At 47.7% G+C, this 23333-nt stretch overlaps 1 long non-coding RNA gene and 1 pseudogene across 1 annotated transcript in view; one reads left to right on the top strand and one right to left on the bottom strand.

The window, feature by feature from the left end:
* LOC138398245 (uncharacterized) overlaps positions 1–23333 on the bottom strand; it is a 43653-nt gene that overhangs the window by 7971 nt on the left and 12349 nt on the right. Inside the window, exons 2-5 of the long non-coding RNA XR_011235937.1 lie at positions 12388–12608; positions 11635–11733; positions 6176–6325; positions 5601–5734 (exon numbers count right to left, since the gene is read on the bottom strand). This is a non-coding gene — a long non-coding RNA (uncharacterized lncRNA). The remainder of the gene's footprint in view (positions 1–5600; positions 5735–6175; positions 6326–11634; positions 11734–12387; positions 12609–23333) is intronic.
* On the top strand, positions 7403–8446 carry LOC138398190 (olfactory receptor 1A1-like; annotated as a pseudogene).

Genomic DNA, 23333 nt, shown 5'->3' with positions numbered 1-23333 from the left:
ATTAAATACAAAACATTAAACAAATGATTAAAATTGTCCTGGCAGTTAAACACCATATATCTGGAATACTACTGCACCACAGAAAAGGATGAATTAAAGCCTTCTGCGAGAATTTGGATGAAACTGGAGACCATGATCCTAAGTGAAATATCTAAAGAATGGAAAAACAAATACCACATGTACTCGCTGTTAAACTGGAACTAACTGATGAGCACACACATGCACAGAGGGAAGTTAAACTCAGTGCTATTTGTATTTCTTCTTTGCAAATTGCCAGTTTGTATTTTTCTGCCCTTTTGGTGGTAGTTTGTCTTTTATTAATGATTGGTAGAAACACTTCATGTTTTAAAATGGTAAAATTGGGAGGCCGAGGCGGGTGGATCGCTCGAGGTCAGGAGTTCGAGACCAGCCGGAGCAAGAGTGAGACCCCGTCTCTACTAAAAATAGAAAGAATTATATGGACAACTAAAATATATATATTCAAAAAATTAGCCGGGCATGGTGGCGCATGCCTGTAGTCCCAGCTACTCGGGAGGCTGAGGCAGGAGGATCGCTTAAGCCCAGGAGTTTGAGGTTGCTGTGAGCTAGACTGATGCCACGGCACTCACTCTAGCCTGGGCAACAGAGTGAGACTCTGTCTCAAAAAAAAAAAAAAAAAAAAAGGTAAAATTGTTTGGCATATATGTTGCAAACATATTTCCCAATTTCCCGTTCATCTTTGACTTTGTTTAGAATGTTTACTGCCCAAATTAGGTTTTACATTTTTATGAACTTTATTTTCTTTGTTTTATCTCATGCTTAGAAAAAATAACCTTTCCATCTTAATGCATATGTCTGATGTTTTTCTAGTACTTTTACATTTCTTAAGTCAAATATTTAATTTATCGAGAGCTTATATTTGTACATGTTCTAACTTTCCCCAGCTGATAATAATTATCCCAACACAATAAAATGTAATCTTGATTACATATATAGTGTATTGATATTATATATAATAGCATAACATAAGCTCAGTGAAAGAAAAGAATATTTGAACTGAGACAAGAGCTGCCACCCAAGAAGAAAGTTTCCAGTTCAAGTGTCGCCAAGATAATTACCTGCTAAAACATAGGCAAAAACACTCAATAAATAACCAAATCTAGACTCTCCAGAGCTTAACATTCATAATGTCCAGGATATAATCCAAAATTACCCAACAGATGAAGAATCAAAAAAATGCAACACATCCTCTAGAAAAAGAAAATCTACTGAGCCCAACTCTGAAATGAACTTGATGCTGAAACTGATAGACAAACATTTAAAATGGCCATTATGACTATTCTAAATTCAGTAAAAAAGGAAATAAAAAGGCAACATGTTTTCAATGAATGAAAATCTCAGCAGAGAAATAGACATAATAAAATGGAAATTCTAAAAATGAAAAATATAATATGCAAAATAAAAAATTCTCAGGGTGTATTTGGCAGGCAAATGGATACCCCAGAGTAGAGTAAGTAAACTTGAAGGTCAAGAAAAATTATCTAATGTGAAAAACAGAGAGAAATAAACTCAGAAACTGTTAGATGATATTTTAAAAGCTCGGTATATGGGGAACTGGAATGCCAGAAGAGGAGAGAGAAAAATGGGACAGAAAAAATATTTGAAGATATAATGACCATTTTTTTTTCAAATTTTGTAAAAGATATTTGCAGTATGAAAAGCTAAACAAACACCAAACACAATAAACACAAAGAAGCCCACACCAAGTCATATTATTGAAATCCAAAGATAAAAAGAAAATATTGAAAGCAGTGAGAAACAAAGACAAATCACCTGCCAGGGAGCAATTATCTGACTAACAGCTCGCTGACTTCTCTGGAGAAATTATGGGACCCAGAGGAGAGGGGCAGAACATATTTTGTATGGTTAAAAGAAACCCTGCCAAATAGAATTCTACTTCCAGTGGAAACATCCTTCAAGATTGGAGACATAACAGAAGCATTTCCAGATAAAGGAAAACTAAGAGAATTTGTCATATGTCACTAGCAAGGATGCATTGCCAAAGTCCTCATCACTAGCAGATATTCTTATGTCACTACAAGAAATTCTGAAGGAATTCTTCATCTGAATAATCCCAGATGGAAACTTTGATCCCCTTACAGTTCTAAGATGACAAAAAATCTGGAAAAAATGTGCAAAAGATTTTAAAAGACACTTTACAAAAGAAGATGTAGAAATTGCCTGTAAGTACATGAAAGATGCTCAAGCTCACTAGTCATCAGAGAGATGCAAATTAAAGCCATAGGCCGGCTGACACTGAGTTTCTCAGAGATCACCAGTGCACTTGTTTCCGTATTAAAGAGAGCGGCCTCTGGACCTTCCCAGGGAATGAATCGAGCAGTGGTTCCTCCGATCCCATGTAAGGTTTCTACTCCCCCGAGCCCCTGACCTCTTCCTCGATATTCTTTGAAGTCAATGCTGGCATCGCCAACATCACCTTGCCTGAGCTTCAAGGAGACATGTCAGCAGTTTATGAGGACCAGCTCCAGAAGGCCTTGCCAGGATGTTAAATCCCGAGGCCTGAAAAAGTGCTCCCATGTCAGTTAACTCTGCCCATCTACCCATCCTTACATTCTACCCCACTCCCCTGGTCCTCAGCATCCGCTCCCACGTTTGCTCCTCCATGAGCTAGAGGGACTTCTAGTTCCTGCCAGAATGTGTTAGCCAATGAATTAGTTCCCCGCTGTTGCTGTAACAAATGACAGTGACAAGCCTGATGGCTTAAAACAACACAAATTTATTCTTTCATGGCTTGGCAGGGGTGCAAAAGTCTGCAATGAGTCCTATGGAGCTAACTTCAAAGTGTCAGCAGGGCTGGTTCTCTCTGGAAGCTCCAACGGAGAATGCATTCCTTGTCTCCTCCAGCTTCTAGTAGCTGTCGGCATTCTGTGGCTGTGGCTACCACACTCCAATCTCCACTTCCATCATCACATCGCCTTCTCCTCTGTTGTCCAATATCCCTTGGCTGCTCTCTTATAAGGACAGTTATGACTATATGTAGGCCCTCCCAGCTGATCCAGGATAATATTCCCAGCTTAACATCTTGTTAGAACCGGTTCCCCTCGGCCCCAGGAACAGAGAGGCAGAGTCACTGAGGCTGCAAAAGGCAAAGGAGTTTATCGGCTAGCTCGAGCTAGGGTCCAAGTCTCAGAGCACCAACGCAGTGGCCTCTCTACGAACCAGGACCCTGCCCTGCGGTAAGAGTCAAGCTTTTATACTTTTCAGTAGGTTACATACGCTGGGCACACCATCTCCCCTCCCCTTAGTTCATTTGCTCCTTCAAGAGTGGCTGATCGTGTTGGCTCCTGATTGGTCAGTTCCAAGTCTCGGGACCTTTTAGTTGTTATCAGTGCCATTTTGGGGAAGGGGAGGACCTGCGTCGGGGAAACCAAAACTTAGGCCTATTCCAGGAGGTTCAGCCTGTCATGGAGTCACTTCTGCTCTCCTTCCTGTTTTACAATCTCTAACTTTAAAGTCCCCTTGACCATAGAAAGTGGATTTCAGGAGTTAGATTGGATGTCCTTGGGGGCCATTACTCCACCTCCCACTGCCAGGTAGAGGAATTCTTTGCAGTGAGTAAATTATTTCCTCTTGACTGACAGATGGATTCCTCCCTCAGACGATGCTGAGGACTGCTGATCTCAATTATTTTGGAGGTTCTGAGGGACGTGGAAGATGTTCTTGAGAAGGACAAGAATCACCTTGTTAGACTTCTGCTTTATATGAGATGTTCTTGTGGCCTTTGGGCAAAAGGAGGTTTCTCTCCTCTAGCAAGGGGCAGGGATGCTTCTGCCCTGGCAAGTGGAGTCAGGGGAGTCTGGGGATTCAAAGTTCTCACGCTCATCCACTCAGACATCCCCATGCCAGGACTCAGGGTCTCACTCCTGTCCTACCAGGGCTCAGAGTTTAACAGAGGAGAGCCGCCCAAAGTACATGTCCAGCCCTCATGGTAGTTTCTCCACTCTTACAATTAAGCCCGAGGCCTAATTTTTAACACTGTGCATCTACAGCTACAGAAGGTTAATATCTCGTTAAATGTCACCATGGGAGATTTCCAGATTTCACAACACACCCTAAGCTGCTGGCTCTTGGATAACATGGAGCTATTATCCAGTTTCTTCCAGGCTTTCAAGGAACTTGACAAAAGCCATCCCTATTCTTAAAACTCCACAATACTTATAATTACTATAGTTCTAGAGCTACCACATAACCCAGTGTTTCGCTTTCCACTGTACCTCATCCCAATCTATCCCAAGCAAGTCTGAGCAATGATGATGCCATCACGTGCTAGGGGTTACCACCAACCCCACTTACCCCAAGAGGATGAGTGGTCCAGTCCCAGTATTCTTTCTGGAGGATATACCTCCCAGAGCCACCCCCAGAATCAACTGTCTTAGCTGGGTTCCCATGAAGGCAGAGTCTAAGACAAGAAGTGAGTGTGGTTTCACTGGGAAATCTCATGGAGCAACAGTGAGGTTATTTACTTGGGAGGTGATCCCAGGGAGCAGGACTGATTTAAGAAGAGAGTGAGACAGAGAAGGAAGAATTGTCCCCTACTGAGGGGTGCATTACCAAAGTCCCTGCTGTGGACAGCAGAGACTTGACTGTGCAGGAGCACACAGAATGTCCCCAGAATTGTGTGGAGATGAGGTAGGGCCTCTGCCCACCGTCTCCATTCCCCATTGTCAAGCTGCCCTCTGCACTTCTGAGCCCCACACGTGCTCAGACAGAGGGAGCTACCCCAGCGTTAACGCCATCAGGGATCCCAGGGAAGGGGCTACACTGTCAGCTTGCAGTGAGCATAAGCCTGCAGGGAACTCACTGTCCACCCAGCCATGGCTGAAATCCAAAGACAGGCTAAGCATGTGTGAGTCAGAACGTCCGACATGTCTGCTACAATTTACTTCCTAGAATTGTTGTGAGGAACTATAGGGCCTTCAGGCTTGTAAAGTTCTCAGTGCATCACCATGTACATACCACACACTCATACATGTTAGCAATTCATATGTAGATGAACTGTTGCACCTCTGCTAGCAGCTTAAAGAATCTTACTTCATTTAATGTTCACAGCAATGCTCTGTGATGGAGGATGTCCTCATTTCTTAGATGAGGAAACTGAGGCCCAAAAGTGTTCAGCAGCTTTACAAAGTCAAACCACTAATGACCAGAAGAGCAGGTCTGGTCTGTCTGTGATGATTTTCCTACTGCACTGACTTCCCTGGTGGGAGGAGAGAGAGTACTCTGGCTTAGGGGAGGGGGCAACCCACCCTGCCTTGGGGGAGGGGGCGACCCACCCTGCCTTGGGGGAGCAATTATTAGTGGGAATAGGAGTTGGAGGAACACAGCCCTCAACCTTCCCACACCCTCTGCTCATTAATCTGTGACCTCCACCAGGGCTCTCACTTTCTAAGGGCCTGACTTAGGAAATCGTGTTGGTAGGCAGCTTCCCAGGAGTCCTTCCAGCGTGACATAGCTCTTCTACCACCACTTCCAGAATCATTACAGGATCTCGAAGACACAGTCCCAATGGCCCCACTAACAAGCTCCCAGAGAGAAAGCACCCCATTCTTGAGGGCTCATGAGCACGCTGGCTTTGAAGAAGGCTTCTCCCTCTCTTCTGGGGCCTCGTCCTCATCCCAGGTCCAAGGCAAGTTCAGAAATTGGCTTGTCTCTGCTCAGACTCCTGGGTTGACATCTGGGAAAGAAAATCCCTGCTTTAGGAAACCCATATCTCGTCCCCACCTGTACCTCTCCCCTCCCTGGGACTTTGAGGATAAGTGCAAGTCCTGGAGACCTCAGTCACCCACCAGGAAGTGGAGCTGCCTCACCTGCCCTGACCAGCTGCCCAGAAAGCCAGCACCAGAGGTGAAGCCTTCTGTGAGGTCTAAATACCAGAAAACCTGAGACGTGGCCGCCATCTGCGTGAAGGGCTTGAGAGGCTTCACTTTCCGTGTCTCTCTCCCCACACTACTCCACTCTCCTGGGAGGGCTGATTTCTGAGCCCCCAGAGGATAACGCTGCAGGAAGAAGAGCCCATGACAGAGAGGGTATCAGCTTGTTCCCCTCTCATTTCTAACATAGAGCTAGCTACCTGCTTGCTTTCTGGGCGGGGAACTGGGTCCGCACAGTTCCTCACCTTCTTTCCTGAAGAAACCCCTCTGGCTTCCATGCCCCTTCCAGGGTGAGTATTCCCGGGAGTCCTTCCTCTGCTCTCACAAACAGAGAAGGGGCTTCTGTTCCCAACGGCTTAATGAGCCTGACGTTATACACAGCGCCTCGGATGCCCCTGAAAGGGAAAAACCATTTAGGGGAAGGGCTGGGACTATAATCAAGAGGTTCTGGTTCCTTTTGTGGTCCCCACTGCCCATGTCTCCCTCTCGGGCGAAGCCTGCTCTCTGTCACCGAGTGTGAGGGGACTTGCGGAGTCCAGCTCACTGCCCACACCCGCTGCATCAGGCAGCCTAGGACCTCCTCTCCAGCAAAACCCTTGCTGAGCATTTTCATCACTGGGAACCTGAGGGATGGGTTGGAGTTCCAGTACAGGGAGCTGTCACAGCTCAGCAAGGACAGCCTGGCGAGTAGTGATGCAGGAGGGCCTCATGGCGACCCTGCCAGCCACTCTGGATGGGATGTCTCAGGTGACCTGAGGTCATCCCAGAATCCCAGATTTTAAGTGAGCTGCACCTCGAGCCTTCTGAGGGTTGGCAGCAGCTGTTTCGTGACTCTTCTGTCCTTGGCCGTAATGTGCTTGTCTGTAAGCGTCTTGTTATTTAGGGAGATTTAAGTGAAAAACATGTCAGCATATGGATTGTTCCATGACCCTACTTGTCTCGAAGCACAAAGGGTTCCTGCCACAACCCTGCACTGAACCCCACAGCTCCTCTAACTCACACCAATCCATGAAATCTAGGTCAGATCCCAGTGTGCCTATAAAGTCTTCCGTGACAACTCCAGCTCATACTGATGCTCCCTTTCTCTGAAATCACAAAAATATTAGAACCATCCGTTTATTTATTTACGAAATATCAGGTAACTAAGATGTGTGTAGTATTACGATGAGTATTGCTATCGAAAAAATGAATCAAACATATACTCTGTCCTCAAGTCCCTTATAAAGAAGTAGGAGAGACAAGCTCTATAGAGAAATGATGGAGCTAGAAGGTAAACAGTCGTAAGTTCTAAAAAATAGTTTGTAGTGGTAGACAGGAGAGAGAGTGTGAGAGAAAGAGAGAGATGGGAAATTTTCAAGGAAGAATAAATTCAGCAACTAACATTTGAATCAAGCCTTGAAATACTCGGTCATGTGGAGGTGGAGGAAAGCATTGCAGGAAGCAAACACAGCATAAGCAAAGGGGTGGAAAATCCTAGAGTAACAGTCTAATGCTTGAGTCGAAATGTGGGGAAATGGGAGTAGTGAACCGGTTTCTATTTCTTGACCCCATCACACTGATTGGAAACATGCTCGTCATGTTGGCCATTCACTCTGACATTCACCTTCACAACTCAATGTATTTTTTTCCTTGCCAACCTCTCTTTGGTTGACATCTTCTCCTCATCTGTAAGCATCCCTAAGATGATAGCCAGCCATCTCTTGAGCAGCAAAATCATCTCCTTTGGAGGATGCCTAACATCGACATATTTCATGCTTGCCATGGCTAACACAGACAGCCGTATCTTGGCTGTGATGGCATATGATCGAGCTGTGGCCATCAGCCGCACACTTCACTACACAACAATTCTGAGTCTGAAATCTTGTGTCCTGCTACTTGTTGGGTCTTGGATGGTTGGAAACGCCAATTCCCTCTCCCACACTCTGCTCACAGCTAGTCTGTCCTTCTGTGGCAACCACGAAGTGGCCAACTTCTACTGTGACATTGCCTCTTTGCTCAAGTGTCCTGTTCTGACATCCACTTTAGTGTGAAGATGATGTGCCTGGGGGTTGGCGTTTTCTCTGTGCCACTGTTGTGCATTGTTATCTCTTACATTTGGTTTTTTTTCCACAGTCTTACGGCTTCCATCCACCAAGGGTGTGCTCAAAGCCTTCTCCACTTGTGGCTCTCACCTCACAGTTGTTTCTTCGTATTATGGGACAGTCATGGGCATGTATTTATGTCCTCTGACTAGGCACAGTCTAAAGGATGCAGTGATAACTGTGACGTACATGGCAGTGACCCCAAAGTTAAATCGTTTCATCTATAGTCTGAGAAATCGGGACACGAAGGCTGCCCAGCGGAAACTCTTCGGCAAGAGGATCTCCTCACGCCGTGTGAGGGCACGTGGAGACTGCGACACGCACTTGAAAGCCCGCCCTCAACGTAATTCCCTCCCGGAAGCTACCTCTGACCTGTCCAGTCAGAAAATTCTTCTCAGAAATCTTGGAACAAATTGATGAGATATTTCATTGAGATTACCGCTTTTAACACATTTTTGCTCCTTTTGGCAGAGTGGCAGCATAAGAATATTGGGCACGTGTGCCAGCTCTTCTACTGACTAACAGAACAAAGTTGGGAAAGTCTGAAGCTCATGTACATATTAGAATAACAACACCTGCCCTGTCTCTATCCGTGGGTTTGAGGATCACAATAGCTCATGCTTTAAATGCCATAAATCACCATACAAAGGTCAATTTTTATTGGACTATTATGTTTAAGCACCTCTACTTTGTGTCAAATTATGAAGGCAAAAGCTGTCTTAATACACCACACTGTGTATCTCACAGTCTTGATCACATAAGATGCATACAATAATTATTGGTGAAGTGGAATAAATGTATGAAAATATTCATATCTGAAATGGAATCTGTTAGTAATTAGACATAAACAGACTGGACATTATTTTCCCATACAGGTCAGTTAGAATCCATTCTGTAAACAGAAATCACCCAGTATTTTTAAACAAAAAGATTTGAAACAGAGAATTAGATACTTAGTTGTATTCTGAAAGAGACTAAAGGTGAAAAACGTTCTACTGTAACTCAAAAGTTATTAACTGTAGAAATATGTTACTTCTACTAGGACTAGGGGTAGAAAAAGGGAAGAGTGGTGTTATCAGAACCTAGGAGTTCAGAGGAGGGATGACCACATACCTGATCCTCAAATCTCTGAGGGGAGCTGCTACACAGCTGCCATTTGGTCATTATTTAGTGAGGCGACCCAAACTTTTATTTTTGAGGGGTCTGAAACCTGCCATAGTACTACTTTTTTTATTTTTGTTACTGCAAGTTTTATAAATCTCTGCTATTGGACATGGAAATATTAAGAAGCACCCCAGACATGGTTGTGATCCTTGCCCCTCATTGTGTAGCAGCAACACAGTGTCCTGGGTAATTGGGATCAGTCACTCAAACCAGTGGAGAAATATCTTTTTTTTTCCCTGAATGATCCATAGAGAAATGCCACAATTTGGCTGATCTTAGCAGCATAATTTTAAGTTTAAAAAATGTATATCCAAAGATTATTACTGATAAATTCTTATAAGGTTATAAATAACTAACACATTTTTTTAAAAAACCACTTTCTAGGATAGATACCATAAAAGTGCATTAAAAACAAAAGCGAGGGGAAGATGAATACAGGTTCAAGATAAGAGGATTCATAAGAGTAGACACAAGGGAATGAAAGTGGGGCTACAATTAGTTGATATAGGCTATTACTAAATTCTAATTTTCAGGTCGGATGGTGGATCAATGAGTGTTACCAACGTATCCTTATGAATAGATCAACAGATTGATGATGGATAGATAGACACCGGAAATAAATAAAAGCTCTACATGAAACAATGAGAAGAATTAGTCTTGAGCCAAGGATTAGATATCTAGAAAATGGTAAGGGAAGAGTGTGGAGTAATGAGACCAAGAGTTTAATTAGGCATTTCATAGAGCAGTCTGGAGAAGAGAAAGTGACAATAAAGAAAATATAGATGAAAGGGTGATGTGGAAATAGAAACAATATAATATAGGAATATACAGGAATAGCAATTGTCTGCTCGTGTCTACCTTGGTGCTGCCCCGCTCATGTCTGTGGGCAGCAGTGTTCACTGGCCCACGGTGGCTTAAGCACTGCCCAACCCAAGATCATCAGTGGCACCAGGGACCAGCACATGGCGGCCCAATCTTTCACACTACCCAAGTCCCCCACCAGTGGTGGGGGCACACGGCACCTGCCCATGGGCCATGCAAGAGCACCCAGCCCCTCTGCTCCCTCCCTGGCCTGCCAGGGGTACTGGGGAGGCAGTAGCAATGGTTGATCTGACCCCTAATAGACACAGTGCTCTGGGGCTGTGATCTCAAAATGCTACCAGCCATGCCACCCAGGGTTCCTGCTAGTAGGGCCCTGACAAGACTTCTCACCAAAGCTACACCGCGGCACAGTCTCCAGTCCACTCTCTGTCAGTCCGGCAGCCTGCTACAGTGGAGGGTGCCTTACACAGCTCAGACTGCAAAGTGCACAGGAGAAGGGTTAAGCCGAGGGTCATCTCCTCTGTCCCTTCTCCACACGCAGACACCTTCCCTATGTGCCCCTGATCCCACAGGGTGGGTTGCATCTCTTCCCTCCCCTTCACTTTGGGAGCCTCCTGTCACCTTCATATTGATTCCCAGTGTTCTCATTAGATCACCAATCTGCAAGTGAATATCCACTGAGCACTTTCGATCTCCATGAAAGCAGCGTGTGCAGTCTGCTTCTGGCCCTCCACCTGGGCCCCTCCTCCCAGGAAACACACTTTCTGATTTTAGTATTAATATTTAAAAATGTTTAAATGTCTCTTTGTTGTGAGTCTTTTTCTATAACTTAAGCTTAGGCCAGTCATCCTCACACATCCCCAACTCTCTCAGGGAGGCTAGGATTGGCATCCAGCCTCCTGCATCTAGAAGAGCAAAGAAACGAAGAACTCCTGTCTGTTCTGCCATTATTGAAAATTTAAGTATACTTAGAATTTATCATGCTGCTCAAAAATGATTCTCTTTAATAACTAGGCTAGCTCTAGTCTAAACCAATAAGAAATCACATCACAAAAGTCCTAAATATACCCATTTTGGGCTAACCTAGAGTTCTACTGGGTCTTTGCTAGACTTAATTGCTGAAAATACAATATTCTCTAAGGCATTTTACAACCCAGGGAAACTACTAATATCTGAAGATGGGAAAAGGAGAAAAATATAAACATTTCCTTCAGCTTCTAAGTAATTTCAATAAACATTTGTTCAATGATAACTCCACATTAAATTCTGTGGTAGGCTGTAGAGAAATAGAACTGAAAGACATCTTTTGTCCCAGACCAATTTACAATGCAGTGGGGAAGACAGACGGCTGGACCAAAAATTCAAAAGGATGGGTAAGCACTGAGATAGAGGGGCAGGTAAGAAGAACATTAGTTCTGGGGGAATGAAACATGAACTGCGCCTTCAAGGAGAAGGGGACAGTCACAAGGGGAGAAGGACTATTTCCTGTCAAATCAGTAGCTTTCAAAAGGTTAGGGAAGGAAGACCAGCCAGTGGGACGCCAGAAAGGCGGCCTGACGTGGAGGAAGAGTGAAACCAAAACCGGGAGCTGTGCCTGTACCGTATGCCAAGGGAGGGCTGAGTGGGGACAAACTTACCTGCCTTGACGAGGCACTGGGGCATCGGTCCATTTTCCTGGAAGTGTGACATCGTAAGCAAAAAGGGGACAAGATCATATGTAGATTTTACAACCATTCCTGTGAGTGAGAAGGAAAAATCAAATGGTGTCAGAGCACAGGCAAGGAGACACACTGTGAAAGGAATCTTTTGAGCAAAGGGCTAAAACCAATTTTGTAATATTTTAATTATGCCCAATATTGTTTAAACAGATCTTTTTAAAATTAAAAAATGTATAAAAACATTTTTACTCATCTCTGATTCTTGATTCTGAAACTTCTACATGTCGTATGTCTGCAACAAATCATCGGCCCCATGAATGAGAAATATATTCCAATGAAATAAGCCAAAGAAACAGGATAAATACTAGATAAAGTCACCTGCAGGATATTCTAATGTTTCTTGTCATCCAGAAGCTTCCAGTTTCTAGGACAATGATTCACGTTTCCTTTATTCTGACACCCAAAATTATGTCTCCTCTCTTGGGCATAAGAATATCTAGAGTTACATTTAGGTGACAGTAATGTGTGGTGAAGAGCGGACCCTGCTGGCATGATCACAATGACCCTGTTTGCATCCAATACAGTGCTCCACTATTAACCTGTAAATAAATATATTTGCTTTCTAGACAAATTCCAGGAGGCCACAGAAACTGGCTTCTTAGCCATATGGAATAATCCACAGGTGAATTTCTTTCAGGATAGACCAAAACTGACGTAGACAATAATCCTTACATATTGTGATCCTTCAAGCCAGACCAAAAAGAAAATCTGGCAAGCAAGGCTTCATCGGAAGAGAAATGTGGGCTGATGCCATGCTGACAGTTGGTGGACCTGTTCTACATCTTCTGGGGAGACTGGAGCCCAGTGTGGGCCATGGTCAACTCCAGTTGAAGTAAAGACCTCCTCCTCGGTGTGCATGTGCTTGGTACAGCTATGCCATGGTGATGAGTACCCTAAAAACGACAGGGGAAAAAAAGGTAATAATGCATGAAGTGTGCGTGCCCAGGAGTCCCCGCTCTAGAACCACGCAGGCTGGGTTCAAAGCCCGGCTGGGCCACTCCCACCTGTGTGACCTCAGGAATGCTCTAGGGCTTAACTATCGTTTTACTCAATTTGTGAAAAGAAGTGAGCAGAACCTGCCTGCCAGGAAGGGATGTCATAGGGTGCAGCATCCAACCTGGTCTGGGCCCCGTGTTCCCTTCTCAGAAACCCTCGCAGCTGGGCTGGCGATCCCTGTGGCAGCGCAGAGGCAGTGGAGAGGTCCCCGGAGGAGCCTGGCAGGATCGGGGTTGTCCCCGGGCTCGGCCTCCAGCAGGCTCTGCCACCGCCTGTGACCTGGGGAGAAGGCGGCCACACAGCCACAGACAGCCCATGCCGGGCCCTGGCGCCTGCAGAGCCAGCGCCCAGGTGGGAAGGGATCTGGCCCATGGAGCCCCACAGTTCCCAAAAGTCACACACAGTGGCCCATCTCCTGCCAAACACCTGCCGCCAGGAGCAGGAGTTGCCCTTTGCCCTTTGGCGCCTTTTCTCTGCACCCTTGGCTGGGCCCCCACGCTCGCGCCGCCCCCGCCCCCGCCCCCCGCGTCTTACGTGGCCTGCCCTTTCTCTGTCACCAGCTCCATTGGGATGTCACAAGCGCCCTGCTAACCAGTGCATGCTAGGTCTCCAGGAGAGCTGGATGCTCGGAGAGGTCTCTCCAACTCTTCTGCTCTCCAGAGCCACATCGTGCACACTTGGCCCTAAATGGGCAACTGGCTTAGCAAGCTGAATCTCCCCATCCTCCGCCGCCCCCGCCGGGCCGGCATCCCCCCTTCCCTGTCGCCCGCGATATTACTGCGCCAGTCCGCGCCCACCCCGGCTCCTGCGCCCGCCTCCCGGCCTGTCCCCAGGCCGTCCGCCCCCAGTGTGGGTCGCTGGCCTCTATCGGGGGGGCTTCTTCATAGCCCCTAGGAGGAATGCTCCTCTCCGGAGGGCATGCTACCCCCTGGGGATCCTCCCCAGCACACCTTGGCGGGAGGCCCGAAAGAAGCCTGTGCTGTCTCCTGCCACCTCCATGATGGCCAGATGCTCCGGAGCTGTCAGGATCCCTCCTCTCCAGCGACACAAGGTGACCTTCCTGCCTTCACCACTGGGGCCGGAGGTCAGGGCTACAAGGCCTCTAACCTCCAGCCACCTCCTCATGTCTTGCCAGGAGCAGAAGCAGGAGAGGGCCCAGGAGACAGCAGAGGAGGAGGAGGAGCCAGAGCAGGAGGAAGAGCCCGAGGAAGAGCAGGAGCCGGCGCGGGCGGAGGCGGCGGATCTCGTGGAGACCAACCGGCAGGACAGGAAGACGCGCCCTCCTGGCGGTGGCGAACCACCAGCACCACCAGGGGCCCGCTCTGCACGCTCGCTCCAGGCACCCGTGTCTGGGTCACAGGCCGAAAAGAGTGGGAGCTCTTCGGCCACCAGGAATAGGCCCCTCAAGAGAACGATGCCCATGCCACGGCTGCTGCCACTGCCACCACCTGTGCTGCTGCCACTCTCATGGGACAGAGGCGAGCTGCCCCCACCTGCGAAGCTGCCTGCCATCGCCGCGGAGGAAGACCGAGGCACCTTGGGGGAGAGCATCGGCGATCAAAGAAACACCAAGGTCGTGCGGGACAAAGCAGAGGCCCTGGAGGATAAGACACAGGCCCTGGGAAGCTGCGGGGCCACCCAGCCTGCCCCTGCTCTCCCCCCTGCTGCTCAGATGGCCCCCTCCCAGCCCCCGGCCCCTCCTTACCCTGACCCCGTTCCTCCCACCCCTGACTTGGCTGCTGCACCTGTGGTCCTTCCTGTCCCTCCACCTTCCTCCGCAACCCTCACAGCCCCTAGCTGCCCTCCGCCTGTTCCTGCTGCCCTTCCTCCTCCCCGTAGGGCCAGTGCTGCTGCGGGGACCCCGCCTGAGGGGAAGGGAAGCCCTGCCCTCTCGGGCCTCCCCGCAGCGCCTCCCGCCTCTCACCTGCCCGCACCTCCTGGCCCCCTACCCTTCTCCTTGATGCTGCCCCACTGCAGAACCGAGTCCCCCACACCCATGATTGTGGACTCCCCTCCTCCCCCTTCCATCCAGAACTCTCCTCCTCCTTTCCTCCTCTCCCTTCCTTCCCCCTCCTTCTACAATCTTCCTCCCCACCTGCCCTCCTTGATGCTGCCCCACTGCAGAACCCAGTCCCCCACACCCATGATTGTGGATTCCCCTCCTCCCCCTCCCCTGCCCAACCCTCCTCCTCCTCCTCTGCCCAAACCTCCCCTGCCCAACCCTCCCCCTCCTCCCCTCCCCAACCCTCCTCCTCCTCCCCTGCCCAATCCTCCTCCTCCTCCCCTCCCCAACCCTCCTCCTCCTCCCCTGCCCAATCCTCCTCCTCCTCCCCTCCCCAACCCTCCTCCTCCTCCCTTGCCCAACCCTCTCCCTCCTCCCCTTCCCAACCCTCCTCCTCCTCCTCTGCCCAAACCTCCCCTGCCCAACCCTCCCCCTCCTCCCCTCCCCAACCCTCCTCCTCCTCCTCTGCCCAAACCTCCCCTGCCCAACCCTCCCCCTCCTCCCCTCCCCAACCCCCCTCCTCCTCCCCTGCCCAATCCTCCCCCTCCTTCCCGCCCCAACCCTCCTCCTCCCCTGCCCAATCCTCCCCCTCCTTCCCTCCCCAACCCTCCTCCTCCCCTGCCCAATCCTCCCCTCCTCCCCTGCCCAACCCTCCTCCTCCTCCCCTGCCCAACCCTCCCCCTCCTTCCCTCCCCAACCCTCCTCCTCCCCTGCCCAATCCTCCCCCTCCTCCCCTCCCCAACCCTCCTCCTCCTCTGCCCAAACCTCCCCTGCCCAACCCTCCTCCTCCTCCCCTGCCCAACCCTCCCCCTCCTTCCCTCCCCAACCCTCCTCCTTCTTCCCTCCCTAACCCTCCTCCTCCTTCTGTCCCCTCTCCTCCTCCTTCCTTCCATGCCCCTTCTTCCCTTTCCTTACCTTCCGCTCCTCCCATTTCCCTCCCCATCTCTTCTCTTCCATCCCCTACCCACTCTACTCTTTCCTTCCCCACTGGTCCTCTAGTCCCTTCCCCCAGGAACCCTGCTTTGCTCACGGGCACAGTCATCTCTTCCCCAGCAGCCAAGTCAACCGTCCAAGGCAGCCCATCTGCCCGTGTGACCCAGCGACCTCATGTAGACGCTGAGGTCACCGATATGGATACAACTCCCCCTTCTGCAGCTCATGTTTTCACCTCTCCCCCAACCCCTAATGTGGTCTATCCCCACATCCCTGCAAACATCAGAGTCCCCGTCAACCCCCCTCCACCCACGGTCCGCGGCCCCACCCGCCAGCCCACATTCGGGAGCCCTGCTGGCAGCAGGAGAGAGCCCCTGTTCCCAGGGCCCCTGTCGTCACGAGCCTCCCCACCACGGCGCCTCCAGTCGCCCCCACTGCAGCGGGCAGGGCCTCTGCTGTACCATCGTCCACGCCGGCCTTTGACCCCGATGCCATGGACACCACCCCTCCTCCCTAGGCTGTCATCTTCCGGCCTCGGTCTCCTCCCGCCCCTGGAGGAATTCCACCACTTTCCGGAGGGGGCATGCTGGGAGCAGAGCACCGAGTGGCAGCAGTGTGGCAGCGCAGGTCACCAGTGGCATGGGCAGGCCTGGACGGCCCTTCACGGGACGCAAACCATGGCCAGGAGCCGCCCCTAAACGCATGTCTTGGCTCCCTCGTGGACGGTAACTGTACTACTGCCCGGGGGACATGCAGGAGTTCAAGGGGAAGCCGCAGGCCCGGCCCAGCCTCCAGCCCAGCCGCCCGGGCAGCCCGCAGCCCTGGCGAGTGGCGCGCTGTGAACCGTCTGGCCAAGAGACGCCGCTCCTGGAACTTTATCCTGCTAAAATAAAAGCCCCAGTGTACCTGAAAACACATGTGCTATTGTTTGTAGCGGTAAAAAAGTAGATATAAAGCGAATGCCCTCAGCAGGAAAATGACTAAATAAATAATAGTACCCTTTCATAGTGAATGTTACACAGTTACTAACATTTCATAATGACTGTTATAAAAAACTATACTTGGTAACTCAAAAGAATTTATACAAGGTATTGCTGAGTCAAAATCAAGATGCAGAAAGCTCATATATACACACCCATTTTTGTAAACAATGCCAAATTTGGATAAATATATATGTGAACGTAAGTCTACAGGTCTACATAGGACTGGATTACAATGGACCCAACAAAGAAAGGGCAGTGTTTGCCTAGAAACCTGGTGACTTGGTGGGAGGGAATTCAGTGATGCAGGGACAAGGAGAAAGAAGGGAAAGAAAACCAATCAAAAAGAAACGCTTGTAGGTGACAGCAGAAAAATGGCAGCATAGGAAGTCCTGGCCTCTCCCTCGCGCAGGCACTCAGACTCAGCAATGACACACACAGCAGTTCCCTTGGGAGGAGTCTGGAACCAGCTTAGGCTCCTACACACAGGCAAGCATGAAACCAGCCGTACTGAAGCCCACAGGAAAGGCCAAGAAGCCCTCAAAGCACAATCCCTCCCCTCCGCACGTGCCCCATGATCAGCGGCAAACCCCCAGCTCCCAGCTCCTCCCTGGGAAGGGAAGGCAAGGACTGAACCGCACGTCCAAGGTTCTGATTTTTCTGAGCGCTGCCCAGGCGACTGGTTTATGTCCTGCCTGGATCTGAGCACTGACAGGAGAGGACCCCAGTTTGGGAGCCACCGAAAGCAAAGATGGCAGTTTGGACCAGCACACAAGCACTCCCTGCAGCCCTGTCCCTGGCTCAGCGCAGAGTGAGTGGGTGAAGAACCCTAAATCTGAGCTTGTTCCTGGGGTGGGAAAGAGATGGACCGTCTGTCCAACACTCCATCTTTCCCACAGGCTGCATGAGGGTCTGGCCTCTGCCACGCCTGTCTTCAAGCACAGATGGGAGCCACCAAACTACAGACACCTAGGAGCCCTGGGAGCACAGACAGCAGTTTGGACTGATGAGAAATGGCTTGCCGTGGACCTTCCTCTCAGCTCAGCGAGAAAGCAAGCGCTCCAGCTTCTCCACGGGCTGCCCCAGGGACTCGCTTCGGTCTTGCCTCAGAACCCTGGTGGGACCTGGCACAGTGGGGGAGGGGCTGCCACTCCTGTTCAGCCCCAGCACCTGAATGACCTGCACCTGGTTGCTATGGCACCTGGGGGCTGCACTCTCCCTCACCATAGAATCTCCCCTAGGCAAACAGGGAGGTTTTCCTGCGGGGGGCGGGCGGGAGCGCGGGCACCCTCCCAGCGCATAGCATCTCAGAAGCCCACAGCATTCTGCTGTCAGATCCCTCCACGCTGGCCTCCTCGCCACCCAGATCAAACTCACAGACCTCCCTGCTGTGTCTCCAGCAATCCGCTTGAGGCCAGAGGGCACAAGGTCCATACATCTTTTTATTATAATTGTTTTATATTGAAACAGTTTAAAAGTCACAGCAGTTACAAAATAGCACAGAGAGTTCCTGTGAAACCTTTACTCAACTTTATACAACCATAACTACATTGTCAAAGTCAGGGCAGTGCCATTGGTACAATGCTATTAACTGTTAAACCACAGACCACACTTGATTTTCACCACTTTTTACATGCACCTTTTCTTGGTGGGTATTCACTGAAATTTTATTCTATGTGTAGATTTGTGTTATTAATATCACTACAACCAGGATACAAAACTGTTCCATCAACACGAAGAGACTCCCTCATCTCACCCCTCCCCTTAACCATAGCCCCAGCATGCACTATCTGTTTTTTTGTTTTTTTTTTTTGAGACAGTGTCGCGTTGTTGCCCTGGCTAGAATGAGTGCCGTCAGCCCCACACCAACCTCAAACTCCTGGGTTTAAGCGATCCTACTGCCTCAGCCTCCCGAGTAGCTGGGACTACAGGCACGAGCCACCATACCCGACTAATTTTTTCTATATATATTTTAGTTGGCCAGATAATTTCTTTCTATTTTTAGTAGAGACGGGGTCTTGCTCTTGCTCAGGCTGGTCTCAAACTCCTAACCTCGAGCGATCCACCCGCCTCGGCCTCCCAGAGTGCTAGGATTACAGGCGTGAGCCACTGCACCCGGCCTTGCACTCATCTGTTATCCATCACTACATTTGTGTCACTTTGAGGATATTATATAAATGGAATTGGATGAAAGGTAGCCTTTTGAGAGTGCGTCTTTTTTGCTCAGTGTAATATCCTTGAGATCCATTCAAGTTGCTATGTTAGTAACGTGGACCCTTTAAATGCTAACTAATACTCCACAGTGTATTTGTACCTCAGTTTGGTCACTCATCCATAGAAGGTCATTTGGGTTGTTTCCAGTTTTTGGCTATTACAGATAAAGATTTTACGAACATCTATGTACAGGTTTTAGTAAGAACGTACATTCTCATTTTTGTAGTATAAATACCCAGTAGTGGGATTGCCAGATTATATGGCAGGCATATATTTAAATATTTGAAAGAAAAACCTACCCATACTCTTTTCCAGAGTGGCTGTATCGTTTCACATTCTCACCAGCAATAATTCAGTTTCTAAAAATCTTATCATACAATTGTGCTTGTCATACAATTTTATGTCACATTTTCAAAATTCCTTAAATGTCTTTTGAAAACATGCTTTTATTGTCTGCAAACTATTCTATCATCTGGATATACCATAATACATTTTATCAAATTACTTATTACTAGATATCTAATTTTCAAATTTGTGGTAGGAAGATTCTCATTATGATCAATATCTGTAGTAGTCAGAGACTGGCCAGGAAATGAGACACTGCTCCAGCTATTTCAGAGGGAGTTTAACACAGGGAGTTTGCTATTCAGTTGGTGGAAGCACTGAGAAGCCAAAGTCAGTGAGCAACTCAGTATCTAGGGAGAGCAGGAAAGCCTTAGAGGTGAAGGGACGATGTGAGGAGCTGTGAGATAGAACTACCCAGCAGGAATGAGCACTCTGGCAGGCACTGCTGGGAAAGTGCTGGAAACACAAGGAAGAGCTTCCTGTCTGCTGGTAGCTGAGACATGGAAAAGACAGAGCTGCTTCTGGTGAGGCCACAAAAAGCAGAGAGACAGTTGAGATGCACCTTCGGTTCTCCCAGCCTCTAATCTCCTGATTTTCTGCCAGTGCCTCCCATGGTGACAACTATCCAGAAACCTAAGGACAACAGAGCCTGGGAAATGTGTGTTTCCTTTTTTGAACTTGAAACAGGAAAATAAAGGTGGGCATGAATCTGATAGGAAACAGGCCACACATTGAAAAGCACATCATCCTCACACGCAAGTGTTTGTGCACATCTTTGGTGATTTCCTTAGGATGCATTCTTGAAACGGACCCATAGAGTTACCGGATCAATGGATAAACCATTTTAAGGGCTTTGTTATGTACTTGATGTCACTAAAGGTGTCCCCTAGAAAACAGTTCCACCGTTTACACACACAACTCCCAGTCCCTGGCACTCAAATTACCACTTGAAAACAATCTCCCAGTTCCCCACTTTGATAGAAAGAAAATTATATATCATTATTTTAGTTTGCATCTTTTATTTTGCTAGTTAAAAAATATTTCAGTTTTTTAAATTTTTTCCCAAGATTATATCCCTTCTCATGAGAATTGACTGTTGATATATTCTCTCTTTTTTTCTCTTTATGTGCTCACACATTTTAAAAGCAGGTTTATTGAGGCATAATTTACATACAACAAACTGCTCATATTTAAAGTGAAAACTGTGATATATTTTGGTGAGTGTATACACCTATGGAGCCATAAACATCAAGAAAATTAACATGTCCATCACCTCCCCAAGTTTCTTCTCGTCCCTTTGTAATCCTTCCTCCCACTTCTGCCCACTCATCCACTCTCTGTCACTATAAATTGGTTTGCATTTTCTGGAACTTTGTATCAAATTAAGTCATATAGTCTGTTTCCTCTCTCTCTCTTTTTCTTTTTGTTCTAGCTTATTTTACTCAACATAATTATTTTGAGATTCATCCAGCTTTGGTTTTTGTTCACTCATTGTTATTGCTGAGTACTATTCCATCGTACAGATACACCACAATTGGCTTGTTCATTGACCTTTTGATGGACACTTGGGCTGGTTCCAGTTTTTGACTAGCACAAACGGAATTGCTGTGAACATTTGTGTTCAAGTGTTCGTGTGAACAAATGCTTTTTATTTCTCTTGGATCAGTAACTAGTGTGGGATGATAAATGTCTATTTAACGTTTAAGAAACTGCCAACTGGCTGTTCCAAAGTGGCTGCAGCACTTTACATTCCCTGCAGTACTGAGAGTTCAGTCTATCCCCATCCTTACCAACGTTTGGTGTGGTCGGTCTTTTTAATTTTAGCCATTCTAATAGGTTTCCAGTGTAATTCTTGTATGTATATATTTAAACAGTTTTCGTCATATACATTACAAATTTTTCATTGTTTTGTTTTGAAAGAACTGTTTTTGTGGCTCCCATTTGATTATTCCAATCTCAGTGTGGCTAAATATTTTGCCGTATTTTCTAGGTTGACACCTGGCCTGAGTTCACCTCCGTTCTAACCAAAAAAAAATCCCTCAGTTCCGTTAGGGATCCCATAACACTTTGTGTTCTTCCACAACAGAGATCATTCCCATTGTCTTCATGGCTCCTGAAGACAATCACGGATTTTTTTGTTTGAGCTGGAAAGCAAGCTAGTGCAACATCACAATGTGGCATTCCTTCAGTTTCTTCTATGCTTTTTTATGCTGTCCCCAGCTTTTGCTCTGAGACAGGGTCCAGAGCCTCTAAGGTGGCCCTCATAGGCAGTTGTACAAACTTTATTTTTCATGACAGCAATACCCAAATGCAGAATTTAAAGCACCTGGTGACAGCACCAAATTCCTGATGTATTCCCCATTTCACAAAGGCACATTTGCAAATCAAGTTTCACAGCTGGCCACAGGGAACTCCTCATTGGTCTCCAATAGAAATGGAAAAATGCATCTCTCTGAACAACCATAGCCGTTGATTTGTGCTGTGTGTGTGGAAAGCAAAGCATCCAGGCACTGGCCCAAATGGAGAGTGGAAATAAGCAGTACAAGGCAGATGCTCACTGGCCCTAGACAGACGGACCGAAGGGCTCTGTAGATACTCCAGCTGCTGATTTGCTCTAATCTCAGAGAGAAGAGAATCTCTTACAATAAAATCCCTTTTGTTTTGCAGAAACACAGTTGTGAGTGAAAAGGACATTGCCCTTTAGAAACATAATCTGATGAAGATTTGTTTGGAAACGCATTGAGTCCAAGGTCCTTCTCTACTCTCCAAAGGAACAGAATAGCATTTCCTAAATGAGTGAATGGTTATAGGAATGTATGATATGTATAAATAAATTCATTCAGCAGAAATTTATTTATAGTGTATGTCTAGCACTTTCCTAGACATAGTCCTTGGGCTCATGTAGCTTGCAGTCTAGAGGAAGAAGATGGACATTATTCAAACAACATACAAGCACATATATAATTAAAATGGAGATGAATGTTTTCATGGGAGAGTACAAGGTACTATGTGAGGGTGTATACCTGGGACCTGCACTAGTCCGGGAGTCAGAGAAGTTTTCTCTGAGAAATGACACTTAATTTGAAACCTGAATGATAATTAACTGAATGAAGAGATGAAAGAAGTGCGTTCCAGACAGAGGAAACAGCATATGCAAAGGCCCAGTGGCAGGAGGGAACGGGACCCTTTCAGTGTAGACAGGGTGGGGGGGGAAGGGGGAATGAAAGGGAAGGTGATAGGAAGGTAGACACAGGACAGACAATGAGGACTTTGTAGGACATGTTAAGTTATTTTGGCTTTGTCCCAAAAGAACTAGGAAAGTCACCAAAGAGCTTGAAGTGGCCGTTTATCTGATTTGTGTTGCCAAAAGATTGCTCTGGCTGCACCATGGAGAAGCACTGAGCGCGGTACCTGATTGAAAGTAAGAAGACCTGAAAGCAGGTTAGAGCAGGACACCCCGCGGGAGGTGATGCTAAGGGGGCGCAGGGGCCATGTGTCGGGGGAGGCTCACTGAGTATGTCAGGGAGCATTCAGGATGACGTGGGTTTCTATCTGGAGCACCTGTGTGCTGGCGACGGCCTCCGTGGAGACCGGGAAGATGGGGTTGTCTTCTTCAGGGAAGAGCAGGTTTGGGAGTTCAGTTCAGTGTCAGACACGTTGTGTGGGGGGCGACCTCCAGGCGTTCTGAGGGAAGACAAGTGGGCAGAGGTCTGTGTGGGTCCGGAGCTCAGAGGAAAGACCTGCTTTGGAATGACGAATGTGAGGGTCGCTCTCATACAGATGGTGGCTGAAGCTGTGGGTGCACATGCCTTTGTCTTTATCACATTGAGAGTAGGTGTCAAACCAAACCAGGAGGGCTGTCAGTGTTAAATGTCTATGTACTTAAGGTTAAGTCAGCCAGAAGGAGAAGGAGATGGAGAGTGTCAGGAGAACGTGGTGTTGTGCAAGTCCAGGGGGAAAGGTGCCTTAACAAGGGCGTGGTTAGTAACATTCACAATTTCTGAGAGGCCAAGAACTACGAGGACTAAAAAATAATGTGTTAACTTTAAAATAGTTTATAGATTCTTATTAGACAGGTTTGTCTCACCTCTACAACCTTGTTTTATGCCATATCCTTGTTATTTCCTTTAAGGTATGTGTTTGTCTAT

The sequence above is a fragment of the Eulemur rufifrons genome, chromosome 17, assembly GCF_041146395.1.
Source record: "Eulemur rufifrons isolate Redbay chromosome 17, OSU_ERuf_1, whole genome shotgun sequence".
Taxonomy (NCBI): Eukaryota; Metazoa; Chordata; class Mammalia; order Primates; family Lemuridae; genus Eulemur; species Eulemur rufifrons.
Note: the sequence above shows the minus strand (reverse complement) of the source record. Positions and strands in the feature narration are given on the sequence as shown.